Source organism: Ptychodera flava, chromosome 1 (assembly GCF_041260155.1).
Source record: "Ptychodera flava strain L36383 chromosome 1, AS_Pfla_20210202, whole genome shotgun sequence".
NCBI classification, from domain to species: Eukaryota; Metazoa; Hemichordata; class Enteropneusta; family Ptychoderidae; genus Ptychodera; species Ptychodera flava.
This window is the reverse complement of record NC_091928.1, coordinates 20,741,450-20,768,950: the sequence shown is the minus strand read 5'-3', so window position 1 is coordinate 20,768,950 and position 27,501 is coordinate 20,741,450. Positions and strand designations below refer to the sequence as shown.

Sequence of the window (27,501 nt, the reverse complement as noted above, 5' to 3'; positions counted from 1 at the left end):
CTTAAAATTATGGTTCCAGTGATCCTGCGAGGTTCTCTGAACTTGGGTCCACAAGATAATATCTTACGAAGGTGGTGATGTTCAACCAAGTTCAGATCACCAGTGATGACATGGCCAACTGGAGTATATTTGAAGGGAGATGTAGAGCAGTCACAGGATGCTGGTGTTTGAAGGAATTCATCAATTTTTAAGTGCCGCAATGCCTTATTGTAATTGAATATTTTATTGGAGATTGTCTTGGTGTACTGATATGACAGAATAGGTACAGACTTGTTCTTAAAGTATACAGGTATAGTTGATGTAACCTTTTTGTTGTGTAGTACATATTGCTGATATTAATGGCATCAATTCCTTTGTTAGTAAATGGAAGATGTATGAAATGACGATGATCATCAGTCATAGGTTCAGCACGAACAGGCTTGTATAGTCTGTATAGTGCAATGTCAGCAATAATACTAACCAGTCTGTACGGTTGTTTGTTCGGATCTGTCAAAGACAATCCCAATGCATAGACATGCAACCTTCTCAAGTCCTTGATGGAAAGAGCAAATAATGAAGTACGAATGTGATGGAGACCTAAAGGCTTCTGCAATAAAAGAAGCAGTTCATGAAATTTGTCATGGCAATTGGATGTAGCTGATGTATCCAATTTAGGCCGATGGTAACGCCTATGTCCATGACTACGTCTTCTACGGACAGAAGACTCAAATAGGCCCATCACATTCACTTCTGAACAACCAGGACTTGAGAGATTGCCTATATCTTTGATGTTGTCATTACAACCATAAGGCATTGCGGTACCTAACTGTCTAATCCAGTGGTATTCTCTCTGTCTACGGAATGGTGAACTAAGTGTGGGGCTGTTGGTTGGATGGTATATTTTTTCAAGAATACGGACACGCATAGACAAAGTGGAGTGATCGTCCTGGTTAAAATGCTTATAAAGTTGCACATCCAAAGATCGATTCACTCCACTGCGATGTCCGTTCATTCTAGATCGTAAGCTGTTTCCTGTTTCACCAACATAAATGAGCCCGCACAATGAACACTCAATTCCATAGATTACGTTTTTTGTTGTGCAATTCAGAGGTTCCAGACATTTGGTAGAATAGGTCTTACCTGTCAAACTACTACTGAACTGTTCTGTAGTGATGAGCATACTACAGGTTTTGCAGTTTTTAATACCACACTTTGTGATAGAACCTGTATAATCACAAGCTTGAGATGACTTTAAACAGTCTGTCAGTAGCAATTTGCATGGTTTAATTGTCTGGTAGCTTTCTCCATTTCTGTGATAAAAATTGCCCTCTGATTGCACGTATGATGTCTTAGTAACATCCCGAAGGATAATCCGAGGGACACACGGACTTTGAGCTACTGTGCCCCGTGTAGCTGGTCGGGACCTTGTTAACCCGGGCGACGTCCCAGCCGGTATGAATATATCTCTTATACAGTCCTTCATTATCATGTACAAGTACCAGGTGGATGATGCCCTCGGGGACAATATGTCCACCAGCAGGAGCATCGACCTGGTCGTAGTAAAATAATCGCAATCATACCAATCCATAATCCAATAACACTAGGTCAAAATTTGTAAGACAATAGTTGTAAACATAGACACAAAACAGCACAGAACAGACAGTAAATAGACGGTACAAACAAAGTCAAATTCATGAAAGAAAGATATATGGACCTCTGGCCAAAAGACCAAGAAGTGATGTCAGGTGTCTCGAAAATAGTAAGCGCATCCTGCCCCACATGTGGCACCCGCCATATATCAATCTGTAAGTCAGATAGGTAGTGGTCACTAACTAAGGCCCAATGTCACCGATGCCATCAGTGATCATTTGTCGAAGAGAGATATTGTATTTATCTACCAGCTTGCGATACCTGCCAAAAAAGCGTTTGAATGTAGAGACAAGTCTTGCTCTGGTGTAACCTTGATTTAACAGTTTGAAAGAGAGATGGCCATGTCTCTCTACAAAATCACCATATGAACTGCATGCTCTTGCATATCGTACAAGCTGGGAAATGTATACCCCATAAGCAGGTGAGAGTGGAATATTACTGATGAGGTGTGGAAAATTAATTATACTAAAGTTGAAATCATCTCTCTTGTCATATAGCCTAGTAGAAAGGTGACCATTGGAGTCAAATTCAAGTAAAATGTCCAAATATGAAGCAGAAGAGGCCGTTTCTGTAGTTTCTTTAATCTCCAATTCTGGAGGATAAATCATAGCCCCAGGGGCCCAACCCGTAAAGATGCCGCCGTACCGAGTCGACCTTGAGAAACGGAAAGCCATTGAGAGGGAAGTTGATAATTTGTTAGCGCAAGGTATAATTTCACCGAGTACGTCCCAATTCTCAAGCCCTGTCGTGCTTATTAAGAAAGCGTCAAATAACGAGTATCGCTTCTGCATTGATTACAGAAAGGTTAATTCTTTGACTAAACCCGACGTTTTCGCCATCCCGAATTTGATAGAATCACTGGAAATGATAGGTGACCAAAATCCCAAGTATTTCTGTACTTTGGATATGATGTCCGGTTTTTGGCAAATTGCAATTGACGAGAGGGATGCATATAAGACTGCTTTTGTTTGTCATGATGGATTGTATGAATTTAATAGACTTCCCCAGGGTATGAAGAATTCAGCGAATTCTTTCCAGCGTACTATGCAGTTCATTTTTCGGAATATGTTATGGCGGTATGTGTTGGTGTATATCGATGATTTGATTATTTTTTCACGATCATTTGAGGAGCATTTGCAACATCTTGACGCAGTATTAACTTGCCTTCGTGAGGTGTGGTGTAAACTTCGTCCACAGAAATGCTTTTTTCGGTAGAAAGCAAGTGAAATTCCTAGGGCACCGTCTTGATAAGGAGGGAATATCAGTAGACCCGAAAAAGGTAAGTGCTGTGCAAGATTTCCCTGTCCCTAAGAATGTTTCTGAAGTACGAGCATTTTTAGGTTGTGTTGGTTTCTATCGTCGGTTTATTAGGGATTTTGCTAAGATCGCAGGCCCTTTGTATAAATTATTGAGAAAAGATGTAAAGTTCTCTTGGCGCAAGGAATCTCGCGAGGCTTTTGATTGTCTTAAGCTAGCCTTAATCACCGCTCCTGTCCTTGGATATCCACGTTTCGGCGAACCTTTCAAATTGTATACGGATGCGTCAACATATAGTGTTGGTTTCGTGCTTGCGCAAGAACAAGACGGTGTGGAAAGGTCCATCGTATACGGGGGGCGTTCCCTCACAGCCATCCAGCAACGCTATATCACTACCGAACGCGAAGCAATCGCAGTAATTACGATTATGAGATTGTCCACAAACCAAGAAAGTCTATTGCTCATGCTGATGGATTATCGCGACGGAAATATTCTGACGTGTGCGATGATAGTTCCGATTTCAGTTGTAAAGATGGCTTAGATAATACACAGGCGGAAACGAGTGCTGATACGGACGCCAAAAGACAGGTAGCTACTTCACACGATAGTAATGATACGCTTGCAGGGATCAAGATAAGTCGGTTTCCCCAGTTAATGAAATAGAGGTCGTTTCAGATAATGATGTCATAACGGACGTACGACAATTGTATGAAGGAGACCAGGCTTTGACACACGAGCAACAAGCGCCCGACACAGATAATCTAGACCCCCAACAAAATAATAATGACACTAGTACCGATGAAAGTCAGGTAGGAGAACCACATGCCGCGGAACAAAGAATAGTGAGTGTACAGAGAGAGGATCAAGAGTTAAAACCATGGTTTGATTTCCTTGAAAACGGTGTATTGCCGACAGACGACAAATTAGCGAGACACTTTGCTTGTGATAGTGATAATTATGTAATTATAAATGGTGTACTCTATCACTATTGGAATGCGACCGGAAAGGCAGCGAAAAAGGAAAAATGTATTAGGCAGTTAGTCGTTCCGAAAGCATTACAATTATATGTTCTTCGTAGGATGCATGATGACGCGACCGCTGGTCATCAGGGCATTAGTCGTACATTGGAAACCATCAGGTTGCGATATTACTGGAAAAATATGATCAAAGACGTTACTGAATATGTTAACTCGTGTGTTCCTTGCCATTCGCGCAAGCGTGGTCTTAGGGGAAACGCCCCTCTGCTCCCAATCCCAGTAGCATCAGTTATGCAACGTATAGGCGTTGATTTCGTAGGTCCCTTGAAACCGACCGCTCAAGGCAATAAATATGTTTTATTGTTCACTGAGTATTTGACTAAGTTTAGCTTGGCCTTTGCAACGCACGATATGAAATCTGAGACGGTTGCTAAGATACTGTTTGAACAAGTCCTGTGCATATTTGGTTTCCCTAGTATTATTCTCTTAGATCAAGGATCGGCTTTCGTGTCTCAAATAGTAAAAGAAGTTTGTCGATATTTCGATATTACAAAAAAGGTGACCTCGCCGTACCATCGATGTGTAACGGGGCCGTTGAAAGACTGAACTCTAGCCTTTTAAGCATGTTATCCATGTATGTATCTGAAAAATAAGACGATTGGTATATATATTTGGCTTCGGTCATGTTTGCTTATCGAGCCGCCCCGCACGAGACTACCGGTATTAGTCCATTTAGGGCCATGTTCGGATACGAAGCACGACTTCCGGTAGACGTAGAAATTTTACCCCAGCCAGGAAAAACTCGAAATATAAGTTTGCATTTAAAGGATTTAGCAGAAAAAAGAAATGTCGCCATTGGCTTGGCAAAGGAGAATATAGCGAAGGCGCAAAATGTAATGAAGGAAAGATATGATAAGAAAATACGCAGGGTAGTAAAATTCAAGGTAGGGGATACTGTTTTCTTATACAGTCCAGCCGTAGCAGTGGGTCGAAGTCAGAAATTTCGTCATCCTTACAAGGGACCGTACAGAATCAGTGCGCAAGTTTCACCTTTTAAATAACCGTTTAGAACACATTGACGATAATAAGCCGTACCCTAAAGTTGTACATGTAAATCGATTAAAGTATGCGCATATACGACCAGAGCGATTGTTAGAGCCACAATCTGTTCAATATAGCGCTGACGATAGTGACGTCGATGATGATTTAGACCGAGTCACCGAACCGCAAAATCAAACTCCGGTAGATTATCATATGGATTCCGATACAGAGATTTATTATAGTGCTAGTGAGACGCCTTTAGATTCGTCGCCTACCGTGAACAATGGTAGACGATATCGGCGCGACGTACGTAAACGCGCAGAGGAACGTCTGAGCAGACTTTCTAATTCTCAAAGTGACGAGGAAAGTACAGATAGGGAGGCAAACCAATATTTCGGGATCGAGAAAATAGTAAAGGGCAGCTATCGTAACGGTAAATTGGAATTCCTCATAAAATGGCACGGGTATGATGACAAACATAATACCTGGGAACCGCAAGAAAATCTGAATGAGGCCGCATTGACAAGTTTACGGAGGAACCCAGTACCAATCTCCGGAGCGCCAAGCGATAAATAAAAGTCAGGGGATAATAAAAACTATGGTTCGAATAAATGAGAACAAGGCGATGGTGGTATGCGATATTTGCCACCTGAAGATTAAGATGCTACTGTAAACACTTTCGTGGGGTCCATTATTTGATCAACTATATTTAATGAGTTCCTTCACCCTTTGACGTAAAGAGGAAAGGTCCATGCCCTTTGCAATAGTATGAAGTTCAATTGAAAGCTATAAACCAGACCCTGGATGACAAATTGTGTATATTGACATTGTCGGGATAGCGTTCTGAGGTGAGATAGGTTTAGGTGTAGTTCAATCAAACACTTTCTGGCATTTGTACAGACATCAAAGGTCATAATGGTGTACTTTGGAAAACCACTCTTTTATTAGGTTGATATTTTTTACTTGTATGCAAATGAGGTATCTTTCTTTCTTTTTTTTGAAGTGTTGTTTTGTTTTGTTGATGACATGTTGAAGTTGTATTTCATTTTTGATGAAGTACGCGTACAGGACTCGAGTTGTGTTTTGTTGTTTATTCTCCCCTCAGTTGGCTAACAATGCCAGTGCTAGTGATCCGTAAGTGATACAATGGTCCTTAGATTTGACGGAATGGCCTGAGGAATTGAGTTTTTGGAGATGTCGTGATATTGAGGTTCATCGCGTTTACCGTATTTTTGGAGTTTTTGAAGTTTTGATGATGTTCTGTGTTGATGTTTCGTTTTTCTTGTTTTTATTTTTGGAGATAAAAAGAGCCTCGTATTTTGGCACGGAAGTTGCTATATTTGCTGCAGTCTAGTGATGCCTATCGATCGTTGTTATGGTTACCCTAACGCCTTTGACCACGATATCCAAGATATCATTGACCTTGTTCAAACTAACAATGCTATGTGGCCTGACTCAATATTGACGTTCGACATGACTTGATCCCAACAACAGACTGGCTCTCCCAAACGACTCGAAACTGTCCGATCGCTAGATGCTGCGCCGACACGATCACCACCTTATTGGCAACTTTGATTTTGCTCGGTGTAGAGGGTCATGTTCAAGATGGCCTTGAAAATATAAGGTAGTGTTGTCATGAACAATTTTTAGACATTTTCAACTTTTCAATTTCAAAATATCTTATTAATACAAATATTTCACCAGCTACTTGAACTCCTTGTATTTTTTAAGTAGATAGAATAAAAAAATACAATTTTAACTATTTTACTTTGCCTTATTGAGGTACTAACTTCAAAAGTATGAAATACCTTAGTTTCCTGAACATCTACCACACAATGAAAATGACAGTTTAGCAAAATAGGAGAGTTTACAATGTACTATCAGCAGTCAAACAAAGTAGTGGTTATAACTGTTCGAAAAATCGCAATTTGACAACTGTGATATATCAAAAACAGGTAAAGGATAAAAATTTGTAAGATTCAAAACATTCTGCAGAATTATATGGTAAGTACAGTTTGCAAAATTTTTGTTTATTTCACTGTATTTACATTTGCAAAAAAAGCAAATTTGACTAGATTTAGTTAAAAGCAGTTAACTTAACTTTGTTGCCAAGTAGATTGAACAAAATTAAGAAATTTACCTTAGTCTGTAGCAACAAATTATGGTCTGGTGCCTTATTTTTCAATAATTTTTGACAAACTTTTCAAAATCCTATAAACCAAAAATATTTCCAATCGTGTTCATTATTTTACTCATTTGATTTATTAGTTTGTTATTATTGATATTATTATTACTATTATTAGTGATGTATTATTATTATTAGTATTATTATTATATTGTTACCACCACTTCATTGATATTTCTAATTATAATTTCACGATCACTGTAATTTTCAATCTTTTACTCTTATTATGTTTATTTTATATTTAATCGCTTTCGTTTATTCAACTGTTTAATCGATTTATATATCTGATATTTTATAATTTTTAGTGTTCCTTCCTTGTATTTTATCAATTTATATTTCGATTCCTTGTACTTACTTTCTCATTTTATTGTTTTTCTAGACATGATTGATTGATTCTGCTCTTTGATTTGTCCAGCGAGGACGCTGGTTATTAAAAAGGTGGGAGAGTGTAACGCCTTGAAATGATGACATTTTGACCTTTTACCGATATTTTAGGATTTTATTACCTTGACCTTTTACCGACTTTCATAACTTGTATAACTTTTATGGTTTTATTACTCTTTCACGTTGTAAGTACACGAGTGACATTACGTGCAATGAACGTATGTCACATGGAGTCAAAACGTGATATAATTTTGATGAAATGTATAAAAGCTGATGATTTTGATAGTTCGGAGAGAACGGAGGACGGGACTTAGAACTTTTGGGAGAGTTTTTGCTGATCGACGATTGTATCCTGAGTACGGACTTGGTGCCGCTCTGCCTTAGTAATAAAGATCTGAAGTGGTGAGTTAAACTGACTACTTGATGTGCGTTCCAGTTACTGAAAGTATTACGATTCCCCGTAGTACCTCTCGATTGTGTGACTTTGAGTGAGTGACGATCCATCGACAATTACAAGTTACGAAAAGTCAGTCGTAACACTAGTTGTAGCAGCTACTTGTAGTTTTTTGCCTTGCTTCATCTAGTTGATATTTATTGTTCTGTTAAAGTATTTATTTTCTTTTTATTAAACATGTATCAGAGTAAAATATATATTATCAACTAATCATTATGTCATTGAGCACAGAGTAAGACAAAGAAAAAACATTTTGAGCACCCCCTTATTAGCTTTAAATTTTTAGATGACCCCCAGGTCGTAAATAATGACGGTTCCCTTAATTGCTGCCATAGGCCATCGCGTTCACTGCATTCGACAGCCTACCATACATTGCTAAACTATGTTGCTTCGATTTCGCGATCACCTTGCCGTTAAAGCGACAATCAGCTGAAATTTATTACTTCAAGTTACTCAATTTTGATAGCTATTTGCCTTCAGAAGTGAGCCAAGTGTATATAGTGTCATCTTGATTTTACATCGGTACCCGGAGTTCTGAGTGACCAACTGCAGGGTGCACATCGGTGCACTGCCGACTGCAGTTTGAATTATCCGTATATAACGCACACTGTACCAGAATAGAATGTGAGCCTAAGTTCTGTATCCTCTGAAACACAGTAGCAGTACGTATTTGAATAGAGAAGAACAAAATAAAACCATTCGCAGGTCATTCAGCAGGTGCCGCCAACTAAGCTGTTCGTGCAAAAAGGTGTTCGTGCGAAGTTTTTCATCGGGCGGGCAAATTTCAAAACTAATCAGCGGGCGGGGAGAAAAAGCTATATTTACTGTGGGCGGGGAAGAAATTTCACTATTTTCCGTGGACGGGGAGAAAACTTTTGACAGTGGGCACCGGAAGATACGTAGAGGGAGGGGAAAGCGGCGTGGTTGATAGAACTTGAGGGGAGATTTAGCGCCTAACTTAGAGGGGGGCAATGTTCTCAGCTATACTGTCAGCTGCTACCACGGTTTGCGTTAATCTGGGTTGCCTGGTAGGCATCTAGTTGGCAATGCGACATTTCAGTAGTGGGGAGAGGGCAGAGGGGAGCTTGAAATGTTGTGGGGAGTGGGGAGCGGGCAGACTATAGATACTGGAGGGCAGCGGGCATCAAAATTCAGTGGGAGGGCACATTTTCCGTTCATGCCAGTGGGAGGGCAGTTACGAACAGCTCTACTTTCCCCTCCAAATTTTGGGTCAAGGTCAAAAATACGAAAAATCGGTATATCAGCCTTCAAAACATGTTTTGTGATGATTTTGAGAAATTCATGAAATTTACCAGTTGGCCGGCGACCATGGGCGATTACCCAGAAGGTGTGGTGTGAATGGCATGGCCCCTGGAATGTTGCAGGCTCAATGATGTCATCAGTATCGGCGTTCTCGGTCATGTGCACAGCCTACAAGTTGTCAACAAACCCGCGCGGCAATCCAACTAGATCGGGCAATATTTAACGTTTGTAAAGTAAAGTAAACCTTTATTGAAATCGTATCCCAGTTGGGATCTTGATCATAAAGTACAATAAAGGTTTTGCAAAAAACAACAATGAAAGAGTATATATAATATATATATATATATAAATATCTATACATGAGGTCAACATATTAAAGATTCATAAATAGTTTACTTTGTCTTTTTCATTTTGTCTTGTCTGAGTTTAAAACATGTATGTATGTATTTTCCCAATTCACATAGTGATGCTTTATCTGTCCTTGAAAAGATGCTTACAAGGTCTTGTGTGCCTCTGAATGCGTTTTTACAAATGTTTAGTTTACTGAAAAAATCATGCCTGATGTCTGTGTATCCTTTGCAATGAAAAAGAAAATGTATCTCATCTCCTACTTGTTTGTTTCGGCAAATTGGGCATGCTCTGTCTATGACATCAAGGTTTCTATATCTACCTGTTTCAATGTGTAGTATATGTGCACTAATGCGTAACTTGCACAGGGCTGACCTGTGATCTGGGTTTTTTATAATATGAAGGCAGCTTTCGAGAGAGAAATCTTTTTTCAACTCTCTGTATGTGCGAAGTTTATTTTTATGGTGCCCTTGTCTGGTATCATCATGAATCAATTCAAATGCACATTTTTCAAATAGCTGTTTAACTTTTACATTAAAATTAGTTTTAAACTGTTTGTCATTTTCTATCTTTACATTCATGGCATCTCCAATATTTACGAGCAGCAACGATTGTTTAATTCCTGACACCCAATTATCTGTATGTGCATTGTCCAGTTGACAACCCAGATCATAAGCCTCACGAGTCAGTGTTGTATCTGCTTTCTTACTTATTTTTAACCAATATTTGACCATTTGTGTTATGCTTGAAACAATTAGAGGATATCTACCCAGTTCCATTAAACATGCTATGTTGGATGCTTTGTTATTCACTTTAAGTATGTGCTTGCAAAATTTAATGTGCAACTTTTCAATTGTGTTTGTTAAGTTTGTGAGTATGGTTTTTGCATTTGTGCATATGTCTGCAGTCCATACTTCTGTACAGTATAGCAGAATAGGTTTTATCATGGCATCAAACATTTGTAAATGGACCTTAATTGGAATATTTGACTCTGCAAAGAGTAACTGTCTCAATTTAAAACATGCCTTCATAGCTCTGTTTTTCAAATCAATTTGTGCTCTGTTTAGTTTTCCTGTAATATTTAACTTTATGCCAGGTAAGTATATGTTGACACATTTTCCAACTCATTACCATGTATAGTAAATTTCAATTTGTTGAAAATTTTCCCCGATTTGTTGAAAACCATGATTTTTGATTTGAGAATGTTTATGCCTAAATGCCATTTTTCACAATAATGCCCTATTGAATTTATAGCATTCTGTAGCCCCGTAGGTGTCTCAGATAGTAGAAGTAAGTCATCGGCATAAAGTAGACATGATAAAGTACTCCGTAATAAAGTTGGTGGGTCATTGGTGACACAATTAAGCGAATCTTTTATGTCATTAATGTATAGGTTAAAAAGCAGTGGGCTTAAGCCGTCACCTTGCCTTATTCCTCTCTCCATGGGAAACTGTTCAGTGAGTCCCTCTTTCACCCTAATGCAACCCTTCGAATTTAAATAAATTGACTTAATGATGTTATAAAATTTCCCTGTGATACCATACTTTATTAGTTTGTGTAGAAGCCCCACATGCCAAATTGAATCAAAGGCTTTCTGAAAGTCTATGAAACAGCCAAAGATATATTTCCCCTTACTCAGATACTTTGTAAGTAATTGTTTTAAAACAAATATATGATCACATGTACTAAACTCTGGCATAAGCCAATTTGTTCCCTAATTATAAGGTTTCATTTTTAATATGAGTAATTAGTCTTTGTTTTAGAACTGAAGTAAAAAGTTTACTAATTGTACTTAGCAATGTTATCCCTCTGTAATTTCTCGGGTCATTTTTGTCTCCTTTTTATATATCGGTACAATAATGCCTGTATTCCATGCATCAGGAAAGTGACCGCTAGCTAAGATTATGTTGAAAAGAGTTTTGATTTGTTTAATTAATACATGTCTACTTGCTTTATCATTTCATTTGTTATTTTATCCATACCTAGGGCTTTCCTGTTCTTTAAAGTACTGATGGCTTTTTGAATTTCTAATTCAGAAATGGGTTTGTCCAAAGCTGAGATCTGTGTTCCCAGCCTCTGTTGATCTATCATGACATTCTCATCTATTAATGGCAAATCTACCTTTGTATTAAGTGCCTTAAAATGACTGTACCACCTTTCTTTTTCAATTGGTGCGTGTTCACTGCTATTATTTTGTGAATCTGATTTCAACTCATTAATCAGCTCCCAGTACTTATTTGGGTTCGATTTCCCCAAGCTGTCTAATTTGTTTAAAATCTGACTTTTAAATTCTCTTCTCTTTGTTTTAACTAGACGTTTATATTGTTTCTTTAAATTGTAGCACGAGCTCCGTAATTCAGTATTATATGGGTCTCTGCTCAACTTAGTTGATAATTTGTAAACATCATTTTTTAAATTACCAAGATCATTGGTATACCACTTTGGTTTCCTAGAGGTGCTTAACTTCTTGCCCTTTTGTCCTTTTTTTCCTTATAATGCGTTTATGGAGACTAGCTCCTGCTGTTTGTAGGAATATGTTTGATAACATTGCACAAGCTGTATATACAACCCTTTTCAGAATTAGAGCGCGAAGCCACTGCAGTGAACTGCAATAAAACTGCTTACACTAATTAGTTTCAGCTGTAGCCGTGGCCACTTTGGTGTTGAACAAGGCTACTTGATAAAGACCAAAAAGTCTGCTTGTACAAAGGCAAAACTAGCTCTGTCTGAGGCTCGAATTGTAAATGAGAGTTTACGATTGGCACCCTGTGTTCAAGATTAAGATACAATGTAACATTACCATGCACTGGTCCATGTACAAATCTTTTTTATTTCAACTTCCCCAGACAAACTGTCTGCATGGGACATACAATGTTGTCGACTTTGCCAGCTGGCTACAGCTGAAACTAATTAGTGTGAGCAGTTTTATTGCAGTTCACTGCAGTGGCTTCGCGCTCTAATTCTGAAAAGGGTTGTAACTGACTGTATTGTGACATCAAAATTTGTTTTGTTAAAATTATTAATGAGTGATGCAATGTGTGGATTATGTAATGCTTCATAAAAGTAATACCTAGAGTCGCTGTCCCATACAAAAGTAAAATCATTGCTACGTCTATCTTGATTAATTTTTATATTAGTATCTACATTATTTAAGTAGGCGTTAGTTTGTAACTGAAATTCAGTTTGGCAATGATCTGATATAGAAATGTTAAGTGGGTGAACCTTAAAAATAGAATTTTGCTAAATAAGTTAGTACTGACGATTCTATAGTCCACAGTACTGCTGCCATGCCTTTGGTGACAGGTGAATTTTCCAATACTGTCTCCAATACATCTCCCATTAAGAATTACCATATCGGTGGCCATGCACAGATCTAAAAGTTGGTCACCATAATAATTTTTCATTGAAATATCCTGTGAATTTCGTTTTTTGAATGCAATGTCTGCATTTGATAAATGATAGTCGTCTTGTTCATAAATTGCAACCTCCTGTATATTCTTAGTACGTGCATTGAAATCTCCAGTGAGAATAATTGCCCCCTTTTTTGAAAATTTTGCAATATCTTTTTCCAACAGCTGAAACTGGTTTGACTCTTTCCAGCTAAAAATACTTGACCCTTGTGGACTAAAATATAGGGTACAAATAAAGATATCATCAACTAAGTTAAAAAATTTACTATCTAAACGAACCCAAATAAAATCTTCAGAACTACTTTCCATCTGCGTAATACCAGCAGTAAAAATATCTCTAAAATAAAATGCAACTCCTCCAGAGGGTGAGCGTGCCTTTCTATGTTGTTTGGTTCTAGCCGAATGAAAATAACTATATTTTGAAATATTAATATTTGAGTCAACTCTTGAGCACAAATTTGGCTTATTTCTTTACTGAACAACATTTCACGATGGATGTAAGAGAATAACATGTAATTTCGAACAATAAAAAGGTTAAAAGTTACAAATACTGGGGCTTTAATGATTGACATCCATTTCTGTTCAGGACATCTGGTTAAGCATAGAAAATGTGAAATACATTCACAACTCGTTCAAAATGTACTGTATAATATATATATATACATATATATATATATATATATATATATATATATATATATATATTATGTCCACCTTTTGTTTTACAGTTGTCGCGTGCGGGGGGGGGTCACCATGTTTTCGAAATTTGGAATAGGGGGGTCAGCCACTTTTTGACGTCGGCAAAAAAAATCCACCGCCCCCCCCCCCCCCAGGCCGAAGAAACTGACCAGTCCCTTATGCTTGTTCATTTTCGTACATTCTAGTCAGTGGTTACATAGCCCTCCGAATCTGAAGCTTAATCTGAGGCTGCCTCAAATTCCACACACATAACATACATGAATGTACTATCGGTAATGTAGAAAAATTGGTGCAGAGCCAATGTAATAAAATTAAACATATGAGCTCTCAGTTTACTTTCCTATAATGTGTTCATAAATGGTGAATCTAATTTCTACAAAATGATTACTTAAATCTCCTGTATGTATGTTTCTAATACAAGGTTACCTATTTTGAATTCACAGTAGATATCATAGTAGAATCTCAATCTGGCGCTTACCGCTTCGGCCAAAATGCTGACGCAGTTCGCATGTTTCGAGCTCGCCTTGAACTCGTTGAAAAAACCCCAACAAATCTTTTTTCAGTTGTTCCAATCGTTGATTGTGCTATATCTTGCTTTGTGCATCAATCTTTGACACTCTCAATAAACTGCAAGCTTTCTGTAGTGTTGTATATATGATGTATTTACAACGCCTGGCCTGAGGGGTCATTATGGTCTCGTCTCGACTCGTCTCGGTCCGGGTTTTGGGACTCGCCTTCAGCATGTCACTCAACAAGCATAACACTGCACTGCATGCACATCACCAGTTTTCTTTTAGGTGTTTACTTTTAAATTGGGAACTTTATGAAGAAACAAGTAAATTCTTTTTTAAAAAAACTTTTCTTCTCCTCTCGATGTCAGCAATCACGACAACAGTTCCTTCAGCATGCAGTCTGTAGCATTGCCAGTGCAGTCTACTCTATCAACAAGTTTGACACGATACAACACTGAATATTGTCAACCAGAAAATGCTAAACACTCCTGCATGAAACTTTAATCCCACTTTCTCTTTTGTCTCAGCTATATGAAACTTTCTCAATTGACATTTCTCTGAGCTACAAAATAGACTTGAAGAAAAGTTGATTTTGCACATGCAAGTGCAATTCAATCAACACGGTACATTTTGTGCCATTGAATAACACACCCAGTGTTTCTGAAATAATTCACTGTATTTTGGCACTTAATTTCCCGGACGGCATCATACACGGCAACGGGTTAGCATGGAGGGGACGGTGATATCTCTCTGTATTCAAACTATTCTTTACCTTGCTGAAGAAATACAATGTTCTACTATAATAAAACGCCCAGAGTCAGTCCGGTTGATGTTGAGGACTTTCCTCGAGATATAGATCCGACACTCGAAAAATATGCCAGTGACTTTTGTCTGAGTTGTATTTCCCAAATCAAAGTACACAAATAGCTGAAAGAAAACTTTGATGATGTGCTATAGCTATAGTGCGGTGTCAAGTTTGTTGTGCATGAGTGGCATACTGAAACGACTGTAATGAGTGTGGACTAGACAGTGTATGGGAAACGTTCGCCGCGCGCGCTGTATTATCTAACATCAAAGACTCAATTTGTTGCAAATGTTTACTTTTCTAATGATAAGCAACATGTAGACTTGTCGAGCTCTGCAAGGCAAAACGGACACTAGATCAAATTCCACTGTAGTAGTAATAAACCCCTTCGCAGTCGGGTATACACGAGATTTTGGTACAATTCGCTCCATATAGCACTCGCCTATCGGCTCGTGCTATATGTCGCGCATTGTACCAAAATCTCGTGTATACCCTCCTGCGGCGGTGGTTATTGCTTAAATATACTTGATCAGCCTTCAACTGAGAAACTCATACATGCTTTTATAATATCTCGCCTGGATTATTGCAACAGTTTACTTTTCATTTGAAATACGCAAACTGCAAACAATTCAAAATTCGGCAGCTCGACTTGTTGCCAAGAAGAGAAAATGTGATCACATTACTCCCATTCTTCGGGACCTTCATTGGCTCCCTGTTCAACAACGTATTCAATTTAAATTTCTTTGTATTACTTTCAAAGTTCTTTGTAGTTATGTACCGTCTTACCTTCATGAGCTTTTGATTAGACGTAGTACGAGTCATACATTGCGTTCATTTTCAAATGGGGAAATTAAGTTACATCAACCCATTGGTCTCACAGCTTACTATGGTTATAGGGTGTTTTCAATATGTGCGCCTCGTTTGTGGAATTCTTTGCCGTCGCACCTTCGTGCATTTCAGTCACTTGATAATTTTAAAGTCGGGTTAAAAAATTACCTTTTTAAGTCGTTTTATACACGAGTTTTATACCCTTTTAAGTCATTTTATACCTGAGTTTTATTTGTTGATCTATTTAACAATTTTTTGAGTTTTTCAAGCTGTTACTTTTATTGAACATTTTAAAATTACTGATATCATTTGTCACTCTTTTGTTTGTCTTTAATGTAAAGCGCATTGAGATATTTGAATATGTAATGCACTATATAAGAAATAAAGATTATGATTATGATTATTGTTCTGTATATGGTAATATTCCTTTACATATCCATATTTACGAAAAGCCACTTTTCGTTTAAGAGTGAAAAAATATAAACATGCTAGGTATAACTTTATTACTTAAAGTTAAAGGTAGTATTATCCGTAAAAATATCCGTGTTGATGGAATTCATCAAAGCGTACGTCAATTAGCCTGATGATTGCCCAAATGCGTTAATTTGAATAACAGGCGTTTTATCTTATTGTAAATGAATTAATGTAAGATCTTTATCATTGAGCATCATACACCTTACTTTTAAAATAGTATACCGGAAAGCTAAGTGTAAACAAAATTTCCCTTGGTCACCTGTTAATTCTCCCTCCGGAAGGCTAATTTGGCTCAGTTCACGCTGTGATGACCTCTCTCAGTCTTAGACTGTTCTAGCGATAGCCAAGTAGGCCTTCGTTTCAGAAAACTCTTTACATCAGTTAAATCAGAGTTTATCAAACTTTTATCAGGGCATTCGAAATATTAGCCTTTTGTCGGTTTCAATTTTATCTTTGTCGGCGTCAATATAACTACAGACCATCTGACGACAAGTGAGTCTTTGAGTAATGAGTTGGTATTACAATGTGACAGCGACATAAATCAAATACCTGTGCAGCTCACCTCTGTGAAAGGGCTATTGATGTGGTTGACTGTTTTCTTTTTAAAAAAATTCTTTCGTTATAGTGCTTTTTTGTCTACTTTGGTTATTTTGAGAAAAGCGAGTCGCGCTTATTTTGTAACTCAAAATTTGGATTTTATCAATCGTAAGGCTTTTCTTGTCGAGATATATTCAATCCAAAAATCGACAACTTACTGATAGTATGTTCACATTCTTAAAAGTCACGCCACATCTTAGTTTGTATTACCGTCATCATATCGTATTATGAACGAGCTACCTCAATGTTCTTAGCAGAAATTTGATAATAGGCCCAATGGCGTGCACTATACTTAATTTAATATAGCAGTGTAAACATACCCTGACCTCGCTTGTCTCGCCTATCACGTACAAGGACACATAGATGAAAGAATGTGCGTCTGTGTTCAAACAGAAGCACAATTAATAAAACTATTACATTAACAAAATCCTCCTAAAATCGAATTTTCGTCATTATTCCGTTGAGCATATCTCACTAGAAAAAATTGCAAACGAAGCTTATATTGGCAAAGAGCGATTCAAGCTGTTCGAAAAGACTTAGGACATACAAGAATGGAAATTTTTTGGTCTTCACGTGTGTCAAGGGCTCGGTTGTGAGCTAGCCTTTTTAACTAAGTGTACAACCGTACTTTGATGCATTCGCAATGTAACATGAGTCAGAGGTCGGTAGCAACTGGTCCGAAAAATAGGGATCCTTGCCAGTGACCTTTATTTGTAGGGCTAGTAAGCTAACAATCCAGCGGCCTGGTATTAAAACACTTGAAGAAGAACATAAAAAATAGTTAAAATGTACTCTACCTGTATTTGAAACAAGTAGGTTGCAAGCTTCAGATTTGATGTCTTCTAGTCGGCGACGTCGCTTGTTCTGTTTACGGCAATGTTTCCTTTCATATATATGTTTACGAAATGTTTCCATGGTTGCAAAATGTATAGTGTTGTAGGTGACAGTAAAATATATCGTTGGGGTGGGGACATCCACAATTCAAAATAATTTTATCTTGATTCCTAATCTGCCGCCGCTTTTGTTGGTGTTATCTCGGTTACTTGCCGTACTCTGGAGGCAAACAACGTCACGAGACGTACGAGACGTTTTTTTTTTCATTATCGGTCTTAGTTTCTTTATAAGTGTTTCAGCTTAAAATGAATTGATAGACGATGACCAGCGAACCACTGGACACTCTGCCGAGTAAGCATGCTCTAAATGGTCCAATATTACTGTATGCGGTCTCGCTACAGTCATAAATGGACTGTCCCTAAGTTATTCTTCGAATTGTTTTATCGGCGTCTTCCTGGAACACTAAATGAAATTGCAAGCGAAAGCGAGTAAGTTGTCCAAAAGGTTAAAATCGGAATTCGAATGAACCAAGGCGCAAACAAAACCATGAGTATGGCGCGTAATCCAGGTAATCCAGGCGAAATTTAACAGCTAACATTTTGAGCCAAACCGCATGCAACTCTCACCGGCCTCCATGCAACTCTCACGGACCTCCATGCATCTCGCTAACCTTCATGCAACTCTCACGAACCTAAATGGAACACCCGCGAAGATCAATGCAACTCGTGAAATGTAAATTCTTTGAGTCAACTTCAATGCAACTCTCATGGAGGACATTCGCTTTGTAGTGAAATGCATTTGCTTCGAGCGGGCGCGCGGTGATTAATTACAACCATAGGGACCTGACCCCCTGGTTTTCCTTTGAAGCTCGACTGATCTAAACTACATTTGCTTTAGTCTTGCTTGAAATTCACATAGTCAAATTAAAAGAAACTCCTAATAAGTCATTTTACAGGTTGAAAATAAATGACATTTTCGACAATTCTTGTAGAGGCATGTTTGTCATGTCGAGATGGTTTCATGGGCATGCTTCATACGTACAGGTGATCATATAACATCGGCTGGGCTGGGGTGGTGCGATTGAAAAACTGAGTGAGTGGAAAATGGTGACTCTCCCAAAAACTTTAGGTTTCCCTAAATTCATTACCCTCCCCATCTCGATTTTGATGCCTGTATATATATAAAAGTGATAACTATTTTTTTCTAGCAGTCATTAATAATTTAACATTTACGGAATAGTGCGCCTCCCCAGGTACCATGAGGGAGCCGGGGGTGGGAGGGATTTCATCGGAAACTCCAAAATTTGGAGTAACCCCCTGCCAACCATGATGGATTAAAGTAACCCCTTCTCTAATTCAGAAATTTTGACTGACTCCCCCAACGTTAACCCACTTAGAAAAGTTAAATAATATATACAAGTATTAAATTACAAAAATACAGTAATAGTAAAGACTGCTGTACCCTGGTAGATTATCATCGGTTATCTCATGACGGTTGAAAAAGATGAAACCAACAAAATGAAATTCAAAGTGACAACAAAATGCAGATATAAAAGTTCACGCTATAACCAGTATCACAACCATATAGTATTTTTTAATTTGTATATGTATTATGACAGGGTTTTCACTAAGATATCTGACAAGGCAGAATTCAAAAGTACATGGGGAGAACACGCGAGAGGCGTAGGGGGAAAGCCTAAGGGGGACTGTCCGCTATCTTGCATGGGCAATGTTGAGAAATTGATGTGCGCAATGGTGCAATGTGTAAGGTATTTATAATTTGTCTTTTACTAGTTAAACTTTTAGAACACTCCAAGGGGGAAAGTACAAGACGGGGTGTCACCCCTCTTGCATCGAAAATTTTGAGAAATTGATGTGTGCAATGGTGCAATCTGGGAAGTGTTTCAATTTATTTCGCACAAAAAAATGAATAACGCCCCGCTTCTTCCTCTCCATATTTTGAGCAACTTCCTTGAAGTTTTCAATTTTTCAGTGACCCCCTCACATCAATCCAACTCCAAGGCCGTAAATGATGACGGCACCCTTGGGACGAAAGGAAACTTTGCACAAATAAATGTACAAAACGAAGCCGAGTACATTATGGCGTGCAAAGTTTACTTGAGCCTATTAAGATCTGGAAGGAGTATATTTAATTATTATTTTGCAGTTTTGGCAACGCCAGGGAATTCATAGATGTAGAAAACACAATAATTGACATATCTGCATATGAATACATTATCAGTAAATATGGGGGTATCATTACAAACTTCTCTGTATTGACAAAGCTGTTATATAATTTTATTTAAAGACAATTTCACGGCACATTGAAACAGCAATAAGCTTAAACCAGTATATGAAATTTCAAAATCAACTTTTCAGCGACACTGAAAAAAAGGATAGCTTGTGACATGAAGTGTAAAGATGCAACCAAGCAGTGATCATGGGGAGGGTGGTCAGTCCTCCTGTTGTAGAAACTTGAAATTTAGCTATTGAATAGTGTAATTTTGTGGCAGTTTGGGTGAATTTTAGGTATGTACACACCATAACAGCAAAAATAAATTAAGCGTGGACAAATATATCCATGTCTTGAACAAAAAATTGAAAAAGTGAAAGTCCAATGTTATCAAAGATGTTATCCAGCTAAGAAACTGAAGCGAGGGTTTTCTTTGTTCGGGAAAAACAATTGACACTGAACACTCTAAAATTTTAAAACGAGAACGGGCAAGACCATGTCAGCAAGTTCGTAGTTGTTTCCGGATTGATTGATTGATTGATTGATTGATTTACATAAATATTGATTGATTTATGGAATGTATGTATCGTTCCTGTCTGAGTTACTGATACGCTCATATCGATGGGCGATCACTGTTCTGAACATGAGTTAGAGGTTAAAGCTTTCCTAGGTGTACGTGGTTCTACGATTGCGATGGCACACTTTTTCAGGCACACATTGGTGGAATCTCAGTCATTAAATCTGTACAAATCTGAACGTAATTGTGTGAATTGAGATGAGATGACTAGGGGTGTGTGGTGAGCGGCGGACCTTAAATGTTCGAGCCTCGCTATAATTATTAACCAGACAGTGGCGGAGTTAGAATGGGTGCGAGGGGTTGGGTAGGGTGTGGACGCCTTCTAATACAAAGTTGACCAAAGATATTATATTCGTGAATAATGCACTTCAAACAGAAAGAGATGAGAATGAAATATACTGTTTTTTTTAAATGATAATAAAAATGAGATAACTCTATAAAGAATTGTTTATATTTCGAGGGTTCTCTCAATTTGATCTCAAATAATGGTCAATCTCTGCATACTAACCAGATATGCCTCATTACTTTCCCTAACAATATTACGAAGCGGTCGTCGGTTGCTGGCCCGTGCTCCTGGAACCGGGATCTCGCGGCCAGGTGGCACATGTTGATGTTGTCGTTCTTGTTTCCGTAGTTGCTGTTGCTGTTGATGTTGCTGCTGTTGCTGTTGTCGTTGCTGCTGTTGCTGCTGTTGTTGTTGTTGTTGTTGTTGTTGTTGTTGCTGAAGCGGAATCGCCACTTGTTGCACTAACATTGATGGTTTAGGTGGCGGCGGTAAACGTTACTTGTTGTTCGCCGAGCAACGGAGGAATCGGTACATGTAATGGTTGTTGTTGTTGGTGGTGGTGATGTTGCAGTTGGTGTCGTCGTCGTTGTTCTGGCGTGTGTTGCTGTGCGTATCGCATCTCTCTTTCCCGGACGTGTCTTTGACTATAAATAATAATAACAATAATAACAAGGCAGTATTGCTGAAGGCAATGAGTACTTGGGCCGTGATAGAGTAATTTTGAGGACAATATATACTACTATTCAAATATGGTCTTGAATTTCCTCCTGTCAATTAGGCATTTGATTAACTGGTTATTAAACGAAGCAATGGCATGACAACGGCAAAATATGTCTAGCAACTTTTGTGGAGTTTGAGGCAGGGGTTCTTTATTTATAGTGGAAATTGCTTAAACTCCTTAAATATTCAAATTACAGCAAATTTCTTTTGTTCTCAATGGTAGATGTCTAATATTTAGATGGGCATATTTAGATTTCTACCCTATAGTTATCCCTATATACCAAAAATCGGACATCCAGCTCTATTGGCTTGCTCAGAATTAGATATGCGCATAATTAATGAGGTACAATATGTGGTGTCATAAGGTGTCCCATCATACCAAATATGAAGGGTGTAGCACTTGTGGTTACTGAGTTGTGGACAAATATATATATTTGAGGTCAAAGGTCATTGAGGTCACGTCACATTTCGTCATAATAATTGTATTGCCAAGTTATTCCTATATACCAAAAATCAGACCTCTAGCTCTATTGGCTCGCTCAAAATAAGATATGCGCATAATTAATGAGGTACAATATATGGTGTCATAAGGTGTCCTATCATACCAAATATGAAGGGTGTAGCACTAGTGGTTACTGAGTTGTGGACAAATATGTATATTTGAGGTCAAAGGTCATTGAGGTCACGTGACGTTTTGTCAAACAAATTATATTGTTAACTTTATATACCAAAAATCAGACCTCTAGCTCTATTGGCTCGCTCAAAATTAGATATGCGCATAAATAATGGCGTACAATATGTGGCGTCATAAGGTGTCCCATCATACCAAATATGAAAGGTTTAGCACTTGTGGTTACTGAGTTATGGACAATAATGTATATTTGAGGTCAAAGGTCACCAAGGTCACATGATATGTTGTCAAAATGTCTGAGATATCTGCGTGAACCGATGGACTCACTGATGGACTCACGGACGGATATGACCCAATCTATAAGCCCCCTGGACTTTATCCGTGGGGACAAAAAACTGTGTCACTGCATCCTTTAGGCAATATGAATACGATGAGAAACTAAATTTTTATTTTTCTTGGCCTTATAGGCCTACATGGGAGTCTATGGAGAACTGCCTTATACATGGGAGTCTATGGAGGTGTAAACTAAAAAGTCCTCTAACACGGCCAAATTCGATCGCATTGTGAAACAAATCGACGTGCATCTGTATGGGGTTGGGTACTATTCTTGTGCAAAGTTTGAAAGAAATTGACCAGGGCATGTCTGAGATATCTGCGTGAACGGACGGACGGACGGACTGACATGACCAAACCTATAACTCCCCCAGGACTTCGTCCGTGGGCACTAAAACAACGCAACAGTTATTACAGCTACACCGGCGGTAGGTTCATATCCAGAGCCCCGTACGGTCTGCCGCCGTCGCTTGAAAACAATCTCATAAACCTGGCCATATGTACAACTGTGTATGGGCAGCTGGATACTTGACTTCCCGGAGAAGGCGAGCTGTCACGTTCAAGCTCAGGATTATTTGTCGATCAAATTTCAGTAAATTTACCTTACCTAGATGAAATTTTGTCTAAAGGCTGAAATTTCGCCGAAGTTTGACAAAATTGCATCGATTTTTCAGGTTCATATCTGACATTTTTGAGTTTGAGTGCAGACAGAAATAAGTTTCGAGGCAACATGGCTGCGACCCCATGTTGACCCCTAGCCCTGCGTACGATGCTATGTGCTACAGCCAACACACAGCATCGTACGCAGGGCTAGCGAGAGAGTTGCCGACATCGACGGTTATTTACGAGAAGTGAATAAAAGACTCTCATTTTGGAAGCGATCGAGTAGCTGAGGTAGGCTGGGATACGACTTGGGCCCAAGAACGCTGAATTTCGGCAGTAATTTGGCTTTTTACGTCATTAAGTCCCAAAATGGATTTGAAGTCACCGACCCTACGTACGGGTCTTTGCAAGGCTGTGGTGAGCGGGGCGATTAGCTGTAGCGGAACACACAGCATCGTACGCAGGGCTAGTTGACCCCAAGTGAAAATGTGTTCGCGATCAAATCTTCCTGTATTTTTGTCAGAATTTTCGACAAAATCATTGCTTCTTAAATCTTTTGTAAAATATAAAATACTAAAATAAAAATGCGATGTGCCATGTCTCCAGATTTCTAAAATATCGTTCGTTGACCGTTCGACGGAATACTCATTTCGCAAACTTGTGACGCAGTTGAAATTCAATACTGACCGCCAAATAGTTCAGCTCGCTCAGAGTATCATAACATTCTTCGGCCTTCGTTTAGATCGACCCTATTCTCTCCCATTTAGGAAATAAATACACAAGCTACCTTGACAAAACTTCGTGCACCATCCAGGACCAAACGTTCAAACGCACTACAAATCTGTCTTGACGTCATCATCTCCTTACATAGTAATCGGCATACCGTATTTTTTAGCAAAGGAGACACAGAATACGTCGGAGTATTCAGTTTCAAAACGTATTACATTGTGTGATGTTGTCAAAAAAAGGTAATGTTACTGCAGTGGTATAAATTACAAAACACAAAAGTTCAAATCAGTTTATTTTGGACTGGCTTTACCCAACATTTCATATTGTTTCTTATGCCAGATTTGACCACGTGCTTACTAGCGACCCCTTTACATGCAAATTTTGTGTCAAATGGTGTGTTCTCCTGGAAAAACAAACGTACGATTTTTATATGAAGGAGGCGAAATTTGCCCTCAAAACTCGAAACCACCCCTTTTATATGGGGTGTACCTAGCTATTTTGAACGAGCTTCTCGAATCTGCAGCTCTATTTCGAAATGATGGTCTGGTTTTCTCAGCTCAAGGATAAGTGTTCTCCATCGCTGTGGGCATTACTATTCTCAACTGGGGGTACAGTTTCCAGTCGTAATGTTTTTCATTGTGTCCGGGATATAAAACCTTTCCTTTTTACACTTTTACTTGGTTAACACTAGTCCACATCTTGTCAGCGATTAAACATTTTCAAGTTTAAATGTTAAATTCTGGTCTCGAGCCCTCTTGTTCGACCAAACTGAAATTACCCCTCCCACTTTGGCTCGTCCAGTGGGTGTAGCAAGGGTCGTGCCATCGCCTAGGAAACGGAGGGTGCATTAATTGTTGCATTTCGATGCACATTTTGATTATATTCAGAAGATTTTGTGGCAAAAACTCAGATAGAGAAGCATTAATATTCACATCTCACTTATTCAAGACTGGCTGAGAGCAGCACTTCCATTCAGTTAACATCATTACGCCATTTATTATGCCAAGAAAGATGAAGCCAAGACATTTTGCCCTCCCTGGTCTCAGCCAGAAATGGTTATACCTTACAGAGTTTTTTCCCACGGAATGAAAACAAATGTACTTGGGCTGAGGCCCAAGTACAATAATAATTTACAAAGTATTATGTAAAAATAATTTACCAGTAGATTTTACCATGGAAACAAAGATCATTACGATTTTAGAGAATAACTTATACTCTCTTTAAAACATGCAATACTTTACCCCCTCCACCATAGTAGCGATAATAATACAATTTCATTACATGATACTTACTCTGCAATTCTACTTGCAATTCTACTTGATATTGCATCACGAATTCTCCGCCTCATTGTAGCTGTTGTACCAGTAGCGTACATTTCCCTAATTTGCAATGGGAGCTCATTGCCGCGACCCCTGACATACTCAAAAATTCGGTTGTAGTAATTATCGAAGATAGTGTACCCGTCAGCAATAATTGTTATTTCAGGCTCTCGCACGCAAATACGTATACGAGTACAAGTCGGCGCGGCCATGCTGAGAATGCTGATCGTCACACTTTCAAAGACTCGTGGACAGACACTTTCCTCGTCTATAGCACGTGCCATCATCCAATCAATAAAGTTACGTATCATCTTTTTCTTATTACCTAATCAGCAACATGTATATTTATACCTTAATTTGCATACACCAGACACTATTCTATTAACCAATCACCGAAAAGATTGCTCGTATGGAGAAAATCGTCCGCACTGCATAAACTATAATAACAAATTTCTGCAGTATTGACGCAGCATCAAAAAATATATCGTCATGACTGGATTTACCATGTTTACTCGTGAACTGCTTTTTTCAGATATTGGTCATCATTGCTTGATATCTGGAATTATATATACTGGTATTGTCACCTCCTCTAAACCTTCAGTCTACCGTGGAGTATCAGACTGCTACTATGCCTCTGCTGGACACACTGCTTGCGTTGCATGCGTCACTGCCAATGCCTCCACAACTGCCACGGATAACTACGATCCAGTTTCCGCCCCAGTATTACCACCCGCAAGCATGGATGCAACTCCTTGACAACCCTACCAATTTATGGCTACAGAGTGGAGAAACACTGGAATCGCTATTGCAAATAATTGACGATTTGTCGCCACGCCTTACAAGACGTGTCGGACGACATAACACGTTGTCATCAGAACAACGAATCCTGATGGTACTCATATGGTTGAGGAAATATCTCAATATTGACACTCTAGGTGCGTGGTTTAGGGTAAGCACGTCAGTTGTTAGCCGGGACATTCACTATATTGTACCAATGATGTGGCACTATTTCCGCGGTATGGTGCGATGGCCAACACGGCAAGAAATAGAGGATTTACGAGGTAACTGGGAGGGAGTTCATTCCGAATGCACTGAATTGGGACAATTGACGGAACGTTGCACGAAATATATAGGCCAACTGTTGAACACCAGAGTGACTTTTACAATGGTTATGCACATTATCATTGCATTGCTACTCAGAAAATAGGTGATAATCGATGCAATATAATCTTCATCCAATCGGGCTTTCTGGGGCACAATAACGACGCCGGTCAGTTCGCTTTACTAATAATAATAATAATACCAGTGAGACGTGAGCTTCACTGGTTGCCTATCCATGCTAGAATTAATTTCAAAATTCTTCTTTTTGTGTATAAAATTTTGCATGATCAAGCACCTGCTTATCTTTCTGATCTTATCACAGTTCACGTTCCTAAACGGTTTACACGCTCAGCGTTCACACCAATTTTGGAGCCGGTGAACTGGAACAGAAACATTTTGGTTACCGTTCTTTTTCTAATGCTGCTCCCACTTTATGGAATGCCTTACCAAAGAAATTAGATTATCTGTTGCCTCTTTTAAAACATCTCTGAAAACATATCTCTTCAGAAAGTACTATAATGATTAAGTCATCGTTTTGATGTTCGTATCATGTTGCATTGTAGAGTTTGTATTTTTAACGGAGTATTTTAATGTACTTGTTGTATTTTAACCAGAGCATTTTTATGGTACTTTCATTATTATTGTATTTTCATCTTGTATTTTATTGTAAAGCGGTTTGATATTTTATTGATGGAAATCGCTTTAGAAAAATAAATTATTATTATTATTATTAATTTGCTTCGTTTTATTTTCGTTTTATATATTGTTGTGTTGCAGACACTTTTTCATGTGTGAGCAATAAAATGCTATTTTATTTGAAGTTCGGGCGAAGCAGCGCCATCGTTTCCTCCACGTACGTAGATTTCAGTTTTATACGCAACTTATTGGTGAATAAAACGACTGGTTTTGATATTATTCCCATGTTGTGTAATCGTTATGTATGGGTTATGTATGTTGTGGATTGTTTACGTATCAGTGTTTGTATCATTACTATTCATGATTATTTACTTTGTTCGCGTGTTAATTTAATTCTCAAAAAATCGACCTCTCGCGACAATAAATTGTTCTATCTCGTAAACATAATTATCAACTTTCTTAACTTTGCATTATTTCCTGGTAAATTAGAAACGTGCACTGAGTGAAATGATACAACATTGTGGCCACGGCAGGGCATGCACATGAAATCCACCAGCTGCACCGTGCACCGTGACCTCCATTCAACTCGCGTCATGAAAGTATTTCAATCTGTGCTCAGTTTTATTCCTTGTATTTC

At 38.5% G+C, this 27,501-nt stretch overlaps 1 protein-coding gene across 3 annotated transcripts in view; it reads right to left on the bottom strand.

Moving 5' to 3' along the window:
• The window catches only part of LOC139132619 (transient receptor potential cation channel subfamily M member 5-like), a 95,662-nt gene extending 77,941 nt beyond the window's left edge, over positions 1 to 17,721 (bottom strand). For all 3 annotated transcript variants that reach the window (XM_070698897.1, XM_070698907.1, XM_070698902.1), the window contains exon 1: positions 17,661 to 17,721. The gene's annotated coding sequence lies outside the window, so the exon portion shown is untranslated. The remainder of the gene's footprint in view (positions 1 to 17,660) is intronic.
• Positions 17,722 to 27,501: the final 9,780 nt, after the last annotated feature.